The sequence below is a fragment of the Schistocerca nitens genome, chromosome 12, assembly GCF_023898315.1.
Source record: "Schistocerca nitens isolate TAMUIC-IGC-003100 chromosome 12, iqSchNite1.1, whole genome shotgun sequence".
Classification (NCBI taxonomy): domain Eukaryota; kingdom Metazoa; phylum Arthropoda; class Insecta; order Orthoptera; family Acrididae; genus Schistocerca; species Schistocerca nitens.
Window position 1 is genome coordinate 73096636 of NC_064625.1, and position 11763 is coordinate 73108398.

An 11763-nucleotide genomic window follows, 5' to 3' on the forward strand; every position below is an offset into this window, starting at 1 on the left:
ATCGTTTTGGTGAAACGCTGAGATGTTGTTCCTGCAGAATCGTCAATTTGAATCACGTTTCACAGAGACGCACACCAGTTTTTTTTCCCTAGAAACAAGTGTGTTGCATGTTTTATTTCTAGATGACGCAACTTCTTCAAAGTTTCCTGTTTTCTGGTCAAGCGCTGGTAAAATTTTTTCCCCCAATGGCACGTGGTCCGTTCATCTATAACGGAGAGAAAATTTTGCGTTAACAAGTTATTTCCTTTCAGGTAAGGGAAGAAAATCAGATGAGAACCACATTTTCCTGCCTATTCACCTAAATCTGTTCTTTCCGCTTCCGTGGCATCATTTGTGAAGACAGCAGCGGGAAATGAAAATGTTCACTAAAGAAGTTTGGTGTTCCGCAAATTACAAACTTGGGTGATGGTGAATATGGAAAAATAAAGAAAGAATTTAGTTGGAAACGAAGAATTCTGAAGAAACGTCATTTACCCCTAATTCATAGACTGGTCTTCATATGGAACTGTGGTATATAAGAATCAGGCATCATGATCCTATAATAGATTTTCAGGAAAACACCTGGAATTAATAGTACAAAGCTCAACAGTAGCAATGGCAGAATATTCCACAGTAGGAGGCCTACGCATTCTGCCTCTTCTGGATGCTGTCAGGAACGTCAAAGGATATAAGAACATGGGAATACACAATGAAGAGGAGTGTTCAAGGATGTGGCTTTAAAACTCTGTTCGATTGCTGAGAGTCGATGAGACACCTGGAAGTCATTTTGCTGTACTTACATGCATATAGCTAAGAAATTTTCAGAACAGTAACTTCAGATAGAAACGAATAGCACAATATTGTGTGTGTTCTACACTATTTATGTTGTTAGTTGGTTTTCGTCCTTTTATCTGATAATCGTCGTCAAAGATGTCACCTTTGACAATACAGCGGTAATGCAATTAAAAATGTTAAACAGTAAATAAATATAAAATGAACAAACCACAAAAATATTAACACTAAAACAGGACAAGCAGTGTCCATTGTAGCAATGTAAATACAATTAACGATGGCAATGAAAAACAAAATTATCTTTTATTTATGTTTGGGATTTAAAGCCCATGAAGTCAAGATCACACATGAAATAGTTTTTAATTGGATGGATTACTGGTTTCGGTTAATAATCAAGTCATCATCAGATCTAAGATATGAAACAGTTTTTTTCTCATGTTATCAACAGACAAAATATTACCGAACTGCACAATAGTTTCAAGAGTAGATACACGAATTAATTACACAATACATATCATAAAGCATTCTTAATTAGTGTTGGCTTCACACATCATTACAAATCTTCCTTAAAATGTACGATAATGATCTAAGCAAAAGAAATGAATTAAAATGTGTGCTGCGGGCAGCACTGAAACACGGGTCGTGTTGCTTGCTAGGCAGAAATGCTACCCATCACACCACCACAGCACTATGGTCAACATTGCTGCACGAAGTAGTCAAGTTGAATGCCCTCCCCAACACAAACTTCAATTCACATCTTATTTTCTCATGTATAAATATAAGATCTATAAGATCACCTATGGTACAGGACTTTCCCATTACGTCCAACGCTGGGAGAGCCCTGGCAGTAATGACAATGTAAGGAAAACAAATTGAAGATATGAAGTTTGTGTTGGGGAGGGCACTCAACTTGGATAGTTCGTGCAGCAATTTTGATCGTAGTGCTGTGGTGGTGTAATGGTTAGCATTTCTGCCTAGCACGCAAGAACACCGGGGTTCGAGTACTAGCCGCAGCATAACTTTTAATTCATTTCTTCTGCTTCGATCATTATCGTAGATAAAGAAGAGACCCTCAGGGATAAATATGATTATAAGATCTATAAGTTTCCTTAAAATGATAACATCCAAACATGACATAGTTAAAAACAGCTTTTCGTCGTTCGTGCACAGTGTAACTGAGCGTTGGTCATAAAACTGAAAACATACATTAATACGGAGATGAGACAGAGAAAATAGAATAACAATGTTTGCATAAGGAGCTATCCACTAAAATGACTAAACGTGAAATCGTTGTGCCGTTAAAATTTCGTAACTGACACAATCAATAGTTACATCATCTCATAACACAAGTCGTTGCATATATGTTCTACAATACGGTACATGTGAACAGTATGGCATTTGATGTCTATTACAAGGTTAAAGAAACGCAACATTCGCCATGCACGTTGTATGCAAATGTGTGGCCGTTATTGTGGCGGCTCTAGGTTTTGACACGTTGCTTGAGGCGAAGATCTCTTGCCGTTAGCAGCTGCTGGTCGTGTAATTTACGCAAAGTATACATGTTCTAGTAACACTGTAAGGAACAGGAGGTAAATGTATGTTCTAATAACATTATAAGTAATAAGGCATAAATGTATTTAAAATGAAATAGCTGACATCAATATAGCCCGTCTTACAGTTAAACAAACACTTTACTAACTAATACGATAGGACTCTGCTGATGTTACACATTGAAGAGCCAAAGAAACTGGTACACCTGCCTAACATCATATCGGGCCCCCGCGAGCAAGCAGAAGTGCAGCAACATAACATGGCATGGACTCGACTAATGTCTGAAGTAATGCTGGAGGGCACTGACACCGTGAATCCTGCAGGGCTGTCCTTAGATCCGTAACAGTACGAGAAGGTGGAGATTTCTTCTGAACAGCACCTGGCAAGGTATCCCAGATATCCCCAGTAACGTTCGTGTCTGGGGAGTTTGGTGGCGAGCGGAAGTTTCTAAACACAAAAGAGTGTTCCTGGAGCCACTCTGTAGCAGTTCTGGACGTGTGAGGTGTAGCATTGTCCTGCTGGAATGGCAGAAGTCCGTCGGAATGCACAATGGACATGAATGGATGCAGATCATCAGACAGGATGCTTACGTACGTGTCACCTGTCAGAGTCGCATCTAGACGTATCAGGGGTTCCATATCATTCCAACTGCACATGCCCCACATCATTACAGAGGCTCCTTCAGCTTGAACAGTCCCTTGATAACGTGCACGGCCCACAGGTTTATCAGGTTTTCTCGATCCGTTCGATACAATTATAAACGAGACTCGTCCGACCAGGCAACATGTTTCCAGTCACCAACAGACCAAAGTCCGTGTTGATGGAGCCAGGCGAGGCGTAAGGCTTTGTGTCGCGCAGTCATCAAGAGTACGCAAGTGGGCCTTCGGCTCCGAAAGCCTATATCCACGATGTTTCGTTGAATGGTTTGCTCGCTGACACTTGTCGATGACCCAGAACTGGAATCTGCAGCAATTTTAGGAAGGACTGCACTTACGTCATGTGCAACGATTCTCTTCAGTTGTCGTTGGTCCCCTTCTTGCAGGACATTTTTGCGGCCGCACAGATGTCGGAGATTTTATGTTTTACCGGATTTCTGATACTCACGGTACACTCGAGAAATGGTCGTACGAGAAAATCCCCACTTCACAGCTACCTCGGAGATGCTGTCCCATCGCTCGTACGCCGACTATAACACCACGTTAAAACTCACTTAAATCTTAATAATCGCCATTGTAGCAGCAGTGACCGATCTAAGGACTGCGCCAGACACTTGCTGTCTTATACAGGGTGATTCAAAAAGAATACCACAACTTTAGGAATTTAAAACTCTGCAACGACAAAAGGCAGAGCTAAGCACTATCTGTCGGCGAATTAAGGGAGCTATAAAGTTTCATTTAGTTGTACATTTGTTCGCTTGAGGCGCTGTTGACTAGGGGTCAGCGTCAGTTGATGCTACGATGGCGACCGCTCAACAGAAAGCTTTTTGTGTTATTGAGTACGGCAGAAGCGAATCGACGACAGTTGTTCAGCGTGCATTTCGAACGAAGTATGGTGTTAAACCTCCTGATAGGTGGTGTATTAAACGTTGGTATAATCAGTTTACAGAGAATGGGCGTTTGTGCAAAGGGAAAAGTTCTGGACGGCCGAGAACGAGTGATGAAAATGTAGCACGCATCCAGCAAGCATTTGTTCGCAGCCCAGGAAAATCGACTCGCAGAGCTAGCAGAGAGCTGCAAATTCTACAATCAACTGTATGGAGAGTCCTACGAAAAAGGTTAGTTATGAAACCTTATCGTCCGTAACTACCTGAACGTCAACTACCCGAGGCGATGGATCGGCAGCCAGGCAGCCCGTGACAGAGCACTTCATCACTGGCCTCCAAGAAGCCCAGATCTTACCCCCTGCGATTTTTTCTTATGGGGGTATGTTAAGGATATGGTGTTTCGGCCACCTCTCCCAGCCACCATTGATGATTTGAAACGAGAAATAACAGCAGCTATCCAAACTGTTACGCCTGATATGCTACAGAGAGTGTGGAACGAGTTGGAGTATCGGGTTGATATTGGTCGTGTGTCTGGAAGGAGCCATATTGAACATCTCTGAACTTGTTTTTGAGTGAAAAAAAAAACCTTTTTAAATACTCTTTGTAATGATGTATAACAGAAGGTTATATTATGTTTCTTTCATTAAATACACATTTTTAAAGTTGTGGTACTCTTTTTGAATCACCCTGTATAGGCGTTTCCGACCGCAGTGTGGTATTCTGCATGTTTACATATCTCTGTAATATACGCATGCCTATGCCAGTTTCTTTGGAGCTTCAGTGTATAAGCCAAGCGAAATAATTTTGTGTAATACTTTATCGCATTGATACACTACAATGTTAAAAAAAATTCCGTTCTTTTATAATGTGCATTGTCACGCATTTTAATCCTTTTGAGTTTAATAATTGTATAGATCTTTGTTAATATATATTACCGTCACCGTGACGGCCAAAGTGACTGTCATGCGTTCTACCTCAATTATGACCCTTAGTGTTGCGGGTTGGCGATGTTTCTTATAGTTTCGTTCGTTGTGTAGACATGTAATAAAAGTAAAAATATTTTGAGACAGTGGCTAAGACCGTCAGTTCATTGTAAAGTAACTAAACGATAAAGTATTACATAAAATTATACCGCTAGGTTTGTATAACGCCAGCAGGATCCCGTATTATCGTTGAAGTCCTATTGGTTTAACTGTAAGACGCTTTGTACTGATGTCAATTATTTAATATTAACCTCATTTATATCTTGTACTTTAAAATGTTATTAGAACACGCAGATTAACGTAAATTATATGGCCAGCCAGCTGTTAACACCACGGTGCTGTCTTAGCGTCAAGCAGCATCTCAAACCTAGTGGTCGCCAGTTCCCATTTCGCCAGAGTACCGGCAAGACGTGTGTATACTACGTGTGTGGCGAATGTTGCGTTTCTTCAACCTTGTATTAGGCATCAGCTACCATACTGTTCACATGTACCATGCTACAGGAAAATATAGTATGATGATCTGTGTTGCGAGATGATGTAAATACTGACTGTGTTAGTTACTAACATGGGAACCTCCCCATCGCACCCCCCTCAGATTTAGTTATAAGTTGGCACAGTGGATAGATCTTGAAAAACTGAACACAGATAAATCGAGAAAACAGGAAGAAGTTGTGTGGAACTATGAAAAAAATAAGCAAAATATACAAACTGAGTAGTCCATGTGGAAGATATGCAACATCAAGGCGCACGTAAGGTGAGGAGCGCCGTGGTCCCGTGGTTAGCGTGATTAACTGCGGAATCAGAGGTCCTTGGTTTAAATCTTCTCTCGAGTGAAAATTTTACTTTTTTTATTTTCACAAAGCTATGATCTGTCCGTTCGTTCATTGACGTCTCTCTTCACTGTAATAAGTTTAGTGTCTGTGTTTTGCGACCGCACCGCAAAACCGTGCGATTAGTAGACGAAAGGACTTGCCTCTCCAATGGTAACCGAATACATCTGATCGCAAGGTCATAGGTCAACCGATTCCTCCACAGGAAAACACGTCTGATGTATTCTATTCGACACTGGTGACGGCATATGCGTCACATGACATGAATATGTTGTCGACCCACCTAACTTGTACACTTGGCGAATGGGTAAAAAGATTCTTCTACCTTACCCGATTTTGGTTTTCTTGTGGATGTGATAACCACTCCCAAAAAAAGTGATCGCATCGGACGGACACATAATAATTGTCTGAAAATAAAAAATTAAACTTTTCACTTGAGGGAAGAATTGAACCAACGACCTCTCGTTCGGCAGCTGCTCACGCTAACCACGGAACCACGGCGCTTCTGAGCTCACATTAGCCTTGATGTTGCCTGTCCTGTGCATGGACTACTCAGTTTGTATATTTTGCTTTGTTTTCATAGTTCCACACAACTTCTTCCTGTTTTCTCGATTGATCTGTGTTTAGTTTTTCAAGGCCTGTCCACTGTGCCAACTTGTAACTAAATCTGAGGGGGGTGCGATGGGGATGTTCCCTTGTAAGGTGTAATGGCACAAAGCGGCGGTAAGACGATACCTCTTACATGTATTCATTTTAGTGAATCGTCCCTTATGCCATTATTTCTCTTTTTCTTCATTGCCTCTTCTCTATATAAACTTTTCAAATTTATGACAGTTGCTCATGTACACTGGCCACGAACGAACAAAAACTATTTGTAACTATGTCAGGTATGGATGTCGTCGTTTTAAGAAGATTTGTAATGATGGACGAAACTATAGTGGTAACAGTGCTAATCAAGAGTGTTTTATGGTACGTATTCTGTAATTAATTCGTGTATATACTCGTGAACCCTGCTACAATATTATGTGCAGTTCTCTAGGCTGTTATACGTTGCTAACTGTTTTACACCGCAGTGTAACACCGGTCCCCATCAGATCACCGAAGTTAAGCGCTGTCGGGCTGGGCTAGTACTTGGATGGATCACCATCCGGTCTGCCTAGCGCTGTAGGCAAGCGGGGTTCACTCAGCCCTTGTGAGACAAACTGAGGAGCTACTTGCTTGAGAAATAGCGGCTCCGGTCTCGGAAACTGACATACGGCCGGGAGAGCGGTGTGCTGACGACATGCCCCTCCATATCCGCATCCAGGGACGCCTATGAGCTGAGAATGACACGGCGGTCGGTCAATACCGTTGGGCCTTCATGGCCTGTTCGGAAGGAGTTTAGTTTTAGCTTTAACTGTTTTACACCTGAAGATGGCTTTACTGTTACCCGAAATTAGTAATCCATTCAAATAAAGAAGGTTTCATGCCTGACCTTGACTTCATGGGTCTTCAGTCCATAACATAAATAGAAATACAGAGCGGGTATATCCTGGTTGATATTGTCAACTAACTTGAAATTGGTGTGCGACAAGAATGAAGAAGAATATCTTGAGGTGGTATTACGTATGTGTGATGGTATAAAGTGAAAGACAGAACTGACATCTGTAACAACAGAATGTATGAAACACACAGACAAACTCTAGAAAATAAACAAAAGAAAAGAGGAATATACTGGAACAGACAGTGTGGGAAGCACTGGAAAACTGTAAATACCTACTGAAGTTTAGAGAAGGTGAAGTACTGAACTATGTTTGGTCATTAAATATCATATTAAAACTGTGTGGCATATGTATAAAATCCATATTTGAACCATCAGCTGTTTTTTAAAAAAATGGCTCTGAGCACTATGCGACTTAACTTCTGAGGCCATCAGTCTCCTAGAACTTAGAATTAATTAAACCTAACTAACCTAAGGACATCACACACATCCATGCCCGAGGCAGGATTCGAACCTGCGACAGTAGCGGTCGCTCGGCTCTAGACTGTAGCGCCTAGAACCGCACGGCCACTCCGGCCGGCTAACGGTTTTTATTTTAAACACAAGTTCTAATGGTTTCGGTCTTGGAGTATCTTCATCCATGAAGACGGTCCAAGGTCGAAATCGGTAGAATTTGGGTTTAAAGCAAAGACAGCTGATGGTTCAAATATGCATTTTATACGTTACTTAACAGCTGTTGGTAGTCCAAAAACGTGTGGCATAAGTTTGTTGATTACCACGGCTCCCAACAAGCTGAGTTTTGGGCCTCTGTTTACTGAGTGACAAGTAGCTGTAACCCCAACTAAGAAAATGCGGTGTGATGATTCCGTTACCCACGGTTGCTTTCATGTTTGGGCGAGCTGGTTTCTATGTCTCTGCCTGATTGACCAATATAAAATTTATCACGCTCAGTAATTTCATATACCTCACTGTTGGCTTTTCTGTAGTATTGAAAATACATTGGATTTGGAGGATGTAATAAGAAATTCTACAATTGCCGGATTGTTTCTACAGCTGTGTGACACCTGTACTAGGTATGGGATTGAAAATAAAGTTCCTTGGTTTCCAATTGCAGCAATTAATTAAAATTGCACGAGCTTTCGGCCAAGTACTCCTCTTCTCCTGGCACGCTCCTTGTATACACTAGCTGCCGGCTGTGACGTCACTGCCGCCTGTGGCACTGTACACTGACTCGTCATTCGATGCGCCTGCTTCAACCGCCCGACGGCTGCATCCCTGCATAGGGTTCTTTATTAATATAATCTCAGAAGTCGCTGTGCGAGCCGCGACACGTGTTTCGTTAAATTTCATCCGCTGGCCGTTTTCTAAAGCGTGATCAGCTCAAGCAGATTTCTCGGGACAGCGTGGGCGATAAAACCTCCCATGCTCCTTCCTGCTTTGTTTCACAGTGCGTACTGTTTGTCCGACGACGGCCCACACTCGCGAGGTATCTTGTAGACCCCAGGTGTTCTGAGACCCGCTGCGTCTTTGACTGGTCTCAGTAACTGACGGATTTTCGTCGGAGGCCTGTAGATCGATTTGATCTTGTGTAGTTTCAGCAGGCGGCTCATCTTGCCACACTCGGTGGGGGTGTGGGTCGGCCGTGGGGCGTACCGAGACAATCCATGCAGTAACGATAACGCAGTGTCCCGGATGGCGCAGTGGTTATCGCATCTGCCTCGTAAGCAGGAGGTCCCGGGTTCGACTCACGGTCCGGTACACACTTCCGCCCATCGCCGCTGCTTACGCTTAATGTCCCACTGAAGCTGACAGACAGTGATCCCCATTCAATTTATACAGTATACTAGTTTTTCACAGCTGCGGGATCTGCGTGGTGTCTGTTCTTTCGAAGGAACGGACACCATGCACTGAAATAAACTGGATATTACGTTTAATGCAGTTGAAGTATTCTAAGAACTCGTCAAGTTTCTCAAGTCTGTGGGGCGAAATAACGAACGTGTCTCAACGTACCGAAACAAATAAGTAGGCTTTAATGGCGCTGTGTCTAAGGCAATAGTCCGCAGCTCGTCGTCGTGCGGTAGCGTTCTCGCTTCCCACGCCCGGGTTCCCGGGTTCGATTCCCGGCGTGGTCAGGGATTTTCTCTGCCTCGTGATGAATGGGTGCTGTGTGATGTCCTTAGGTTAGTTAGGTTTAAGTAGTTCTAAGTTCTAGGGGGCTGATGACTATAGATGTTAAGTCCCATAGTGCTCAGAGCCATTTGAACCATTTCTAAGGCAATATCCTCAAAATACTCCCTGAAGCGGTTTGCGACAGCTGGTGCTAACGGGCTACCCCTTGAATCGCCGTTCGTCTGATCGTAGTACTGGTTGTTGTACAGAAAATAAGAAGACGTCAGAGTGTGCGTGAATAGCTCGACCATTTCGCTTACAAAGAACTGTGATACTACATCCTGGAGGCACCAGTAACGTCACAGCTGGCAGCCAGTGTATGTAAGGGGCGTACCAGCAGCCGAGTGGCTGTTATATCAATTGACAATGACCAAGGAGAACTTGGCCGGAACCTCGTGCAATTTTAATTACTTGACGCGGTTGGAAAACCGACAACTTTTTATTAAGTGTTACCGTCGCAAGACACTGCACTCTTACGTTAGCTATGGGATCGTGTGTCATTTCGTGGAAGCAGCAGAGGGAGAACAGATGAGGAGTATAATTTTGAAATTTTGTTGTTTTTGGAAGACACGGTAAATCAGGAGAGAGTATAGCAATAAATTTTATTACGGCTAACTCTGCTTTGAAACTTTCTTACACATTTATTACGCCAGGATTAGTTTAGTTCGTTAGGACATTATCAGGCGGCCGAGTTGTTATGATTTAAGAGCTCTAGTACATCGCGATATTGGGACTACAAGGCAGCCTGATAATGTTCTAACGAACTAAACCGGTTGTGGCGCAATAAATGTGTATCTCTACAGCTGTGCTGGTCTTTATTAATCATTAATCTTAGTATCGTCAGCTATGGAGCTCAGAACGATCGAAACTCTAGTGTTTACAAAAAAAAAAAAAAAGTTATTGTCTCTAAAAATATTTGTCTTTAAGAGTGGTACGCTTTTTCAAGCTATCGGAACAATTCTGCAAACAGTTTTTCCAGCCTGTCTGACGTTAGTGCATCAACAACATAACTGTCGCAGTGATCCAGCAGCTTCCTGAGGTGATTAAAATCTCTGTCCCCGCCCTTTTTTTTTTTTTTTTTTTTTTTTTTGTTTAACAGAAGGGAACAAAAAGGAGTTGGTATGCGATTCATCACGAGAATATGTGCAGTGAGACATTAATTCAGTGTTTTGTCTCCGTCAGATAACCCATTGTTTGACGTTCTGTTCTCACAGTTGCCACATTCGTGCAGAAGTATATTGCGATGTTTTCCGTTGTTTTTGGTGATTTTATGCATGACTTGCTGCAGTCAAACTGTTGAGCACCATTCAGTGCTACCTGTTTCCGATTATACTAAAGCAGGGGTAGGTTTAATAATGAATAAAATGATAGGAGTACGGGCAAGCTACTACAAACAGCATAGTGAACGCATTATTGTGGTCAAGATAGACACGAATGTAATTCTGTCAGAGACAGCAAAGGACTTGTAAGAGCAGTTGAACGGAATGGACAGTGTCTTGAAAGCAGAGTATAAGATGAACATCAACAAAAGCAAAACGAGGATAATGGAATGTAGTCGAATTAAGTGAGGTGATGCTGAGCGAATTAGATTAGGAAATTAGACACTTAAAGTTGTAAAGGAGGTTTGCTATTTGGGGAGCAAAATAACTGATAATGGTCGAAGTAGAGAGGATATAAAATGTAGACTGGAAATGGCAAGGAAAGCGTTTCTGAAGAAGAAAAGTTTGTTAACATCGAGTATAGATTTAAATGCCAGGAAGTCCTTTCTGAAAGTATTTGTATGGAGTCGAGCCATGAATGGAAGTGAAACGTGGACGATAAATAGTTTAAATAAGAAGAGAATAGAAGCTTTCGAAATGTGGTGCTACAGAAGAATGCTTAAGATTAGATGGGTAGATCACATAACTAATGAGGAGGTATTGAATAGAATTGGGAACATGGTAATGGTTGGCTAACTGTTGCCATTGTACGAGGAGGAACAGGTGTATCAAATGTGTCTGGACTGGAATCGTTCGTCGACAGAGACATCATCGCATACAAGACATATCATGTGGCTGAAAATGCAAATAAAGACTTGTGGCACAACTTGACTAGAAGAAGGGATCGGTTGGTAGGACATGTTCTGAGACATAGAGGGATCACCAATTTAGTATTGAAGGGCAGCGTGGACGGCAAAAATTGTAGATGGAGGCCATGAGAAGAATACACTACGCAGATTCAGAAGTATGTAGACTGCAGTAGGTACTGGGAGATGAAGAAGCTTTCACAGGATAGAGTAGCATGGAGAGCTGCATCAAGCCAGTCTCAGGACTGAAGACCACAACAACAACAAAGTAGGACGTTCCATATTGTGTTCTACGGAATACTAATGTTCTGCGGTAGATGAGTAAGTCCTCCGCCAATAACTATTAATAACATGTCGTTTTTTCAACGTTT

At 42.2% G+C, this 11763-nt stretch overlaps 1 non-coding gene across 1 annotated transcript; it reads left to right on the plus strand.

The window, feature by feature from the left end:
* Nucleotides 1-8843: 8843 nt before the first annotated feature.
* Trnat-cgu (transfer RNA threonine (anticodon CGU)) lies at nt 8844-8918 on the plus strand. The gene has a single exon. It is a non-coding gene; the product is annotated as a tRNA-Thr (tRNA).
* Nucleotides 8919-11763: the final 2845 nt, after the last annotated feature.